The sequence below is a fragment of the Cervus elaphus genome, chromosome 23 (assembly GCF_910594005.1).
Source record: "Cervus elaphus chromosome 23, mCerEla1.1, whole genome shotgun sequence".
In the NCBI taxonomy this organism is placed as follows: domain Eukaryota; kingdom Metazoa; phylum Chordata; class Mammalia; order Artiodactyla; family Cervidae; genus Cervus; species Cervus elaphus.
In genome coordinates, this window is record NC_057837.1 from 57,384,380 (window position 1) to 57,387,878 (window position 3,499).

Here is a 3,499-nt window from a genome sequence, read left to right on the forward strand (position 1 = left end):
ATCAGTTCTGCTCGGGACTATTTTTTATTATTTACAACATGAACATGACACGATCCATCTCAGCAAGCATTTTGTGTAGACGCACACCTTTTATATAAACAAGCACAGACGGACACATATGCACACCGAGGCAGGTCACCAAAGCAGCGTTGCTGTCTGCCCAGCGGCAGCCTGAGTCATCGGCAGCAATCTCTCTGCACCAATTATACGAAAAACTGAACTTGGGGTAATGACATACCACTGTTTGCAAATCTTTTAGCCTTAGTCTGCTCTAATCTCTGTAACAAGAAAAAAAAAATCCTTGAAGCTTTTACCAAATCACATCTTGACCATTAAGTCTTTCTGGAAGAAGGTCATTTAATTTTATGGAAAGAGATGAACAATTAAAAGGGCATAAACAAAAACAGTGCTGATCTGAAAATTACAAAGTTGAAGATGTGAGTTCCCGCTGTGGGTTTCACTGGCCATGTGACCTTGGCGAGCCCTCGGTGGGCTCTGTTTCCCCATCTGGGAAAGGGGTAAGTTTCTGGGGGAGAGGGGGAGTTGCTCTATTTCCCTGATAGCTGATGAAAATGGAGGTCTATTATGGTGCCCTGAGTCAGAACACCAAGTTAAAAAACACACACAAAAAAACACATTTGATTCCCTCAGCACTTCCTGTGAGAAAAAGAGATGAAACGATGCTAACCAGAGCCCTTTTGCCTCCACCTCCATTACGACATCTACAAAATGAGAGAAACCATCATTACCGATGGTGGAATTTGGACAATTAGCTAAAAGCAGTTGTAGACTAACAGTTGACAAACAGAAACTGCTAAGCCCAGTAGTCTATGTTAACTAAGCCCTATTTAAATGTGCATTGTGTTGAATGCCATCTCACTTAAGGGATTCATTTTAGGCAGATTATGGAGCTGAGATAGGGACCTGTGTGTGCAGTTATCCTTAACATTCAGGACAGGCCAGAAAGCTCATTTGGACAACTGGATAAACGATTATTTTCTTTTGCCTCAATTGACCAGATAATTGTTCACAAGTCCTTGCCATCTGATGCTGTGGAATGTCCTTTTGTGCTCTAAGAAGACAGGTAGACTACCGACAGTGGCATGGAATCGGGGAGGGGTCTGCATACAGCTGATGCCCACTGTCCAACTCCAGGTCCTGAGTTGGAGGCACTTTCAGACGTTATCTTCTTTGGAAATGATCTATCATTCCCCATCATTCCACTTAGCCAAACTCTACGGTTTCAAGGGACCCAAAAGATCTAGAGAAACTGTTTTTAAGTGACATACCCTAAAATGTCACCTTTCTTAAAGAGTTCCCCCACCTAGAGCTCTCTAAACCTCTTGTTCCCAACCAGGAGGATGAGAGGACCTGTGAAAACTTCCTGAGACTTCAGAGGAAGTCAGCTATCATCCACCCCCAAACTTTTTTTGCTGAGGAATCGGGCCACTGAGATCACGTCCATGAACTTATAGGATTGGGGTGGGGGTGGTCAGTGTAGGACTCAGGAAAGTTTGACATCGACACGTGGAGGTTCCACATGCCCACCCAGCACCCTCATTAATTTCATTACCCATCTCTTTGAAAGGGGGGTGTTTCCCCTCAATTTGAAAACAAAACTAAACAAAAACATCAGGCAGCAAGGTGAGAGGTATTGTTTGGGTGCTCAAGGGAATTTGGAGAGAGGAAATTAGGTATTTTAGGCTCACACACACAGGAATCTACAACTTGGGCCCACATGTCCATAGGGCTGAGTTTCAAAGTGTGACTGACATTAAACATACCAAGTCCTCTAAGTCTGAGAAGAGGACACTTAGGAAAACTAGTTAATGGATCAGAGTACCAAAGGGCTGTCCCAATCTCCCTATACCCAACTAATGAATGTTTCCTCTGTGGAGACAGGGAGCAAGTTTCTCGAGATGGTGCCCACATTTTGACTAGAATAGGGGATCCTGGTGATCAAAATTAAGCAGGTAGAGTAACATGCTGATAAAATGAGAAACAAATGATGCCAGCCCAGGTGAGTCATTCTGTTGGTGCTACACGACTAAGACAGACAAACCAAGAGTTCTAGGCTCCAACTCTGGGTTAGGCTCAGAGTCCTGAAAGGATGTTCAGGACATCAACAGGGTCAACTACATGCGGCCTGTCCTACCACCAATGTGGATCCTCGGGAGGAACCACCCAACAGCACGTCATGCCTGAGGGCCAGCACCCAGGGAGCTCGCTGCCCAGCAGGCAACGTTTCCAATCACCGTATCTGCAGATGCCTGGAGGTTCACCTCAAGAGAAAGCCACCCAAACCTCAGTGGGAACACAACCTACAAGGTCATCTCTTCAGAACATGAGCCCAGCAGGGAACACATGTGTGGCTACTTCTCCCGCAGCCCATCAGGATGGAGGGTTTCTTTAATGTCTCATGTTCGTTGCTCAGACGTGTCCGACTCTTTTCAACCCCATGGACTGTAGCCCGCCAGACTCCACTGTTCACGGGATTTTCCGGGCAAGAATACTGGAGTGGGTTGTTATTCCCTTCTCCAGGGGATCTTCCTGACCCACAGATTGAACCCGGGTCTCCTGCGTTGCAGGCAGATTCTTTACGGTTTGAGCCACCAGGGAAGCCCTTGGAGAGTAGAACTGACAGTGGACAGAGCCAACGGCTGACAAACAAGCTGGGGGCTGGAGTTCTAGTCCAGAAACAAGGCGAGCGCACAGGAAGAGGTGGTTGTTTCTTTCACATCATTCAATGGGCTCTGAAGATACGGCACTGCTCCGAGCAGGGGGCAACCTCCAAGGCCTGAAAGCCTAGTTGGCCCAGGGGACCCACCTGCAATCAGCTCACACGTTCGTGTGGACAGACCCTGGGGTGTACCCAAAGACAGATGCCTGGTGCACCCCATCCCCCAGGGGCACCTCCCACCAGGCACACATGGGTGAGAGTTAGCACTGAGTTAACACAGAACCATCCTGGCCTTTGAGAAGAAATACAGTCCTGGCTTTGAGTACTACTGGCAAACACTATCCCTGAAATTTTCAGATTAGCAGGGCAGGAGAATGTCAAAGAAGTTCAAGCCTCTGGGAGCCCGTGTGTAAGAATCACTTCTCAACAAGGCACACGTAACTACAGTTTTCCTTAAAGACCTCCAGTGCTTCTTGGTGTGTGCCTAAAGCATACATTTTCTAAGAAATGTAATTATCTGCCATTTTTGTATGAAAGTCGAAGTGTTAGTCACTCAATCATGTCTGACGCTTTGTGACCCCATGGACTGCAGCCCACCAGGCTCCTCTGTCCATGGGACAGTGGGGAGCATATTGATGGATCCCCTTGAAAGCATTCATCAGACAGACAGACTCCCCAACACTGAGGCAAAGGCCTCAGCACACAACAGTTAGTCATCGGTCCCCAACAGTCACATAGCAGGCCAGGCTCCCCCGAAACACAGACGCACTTGAGGAAAACAGGCAGCCCATCATTAAAATTACTACTAGGATAACAGAG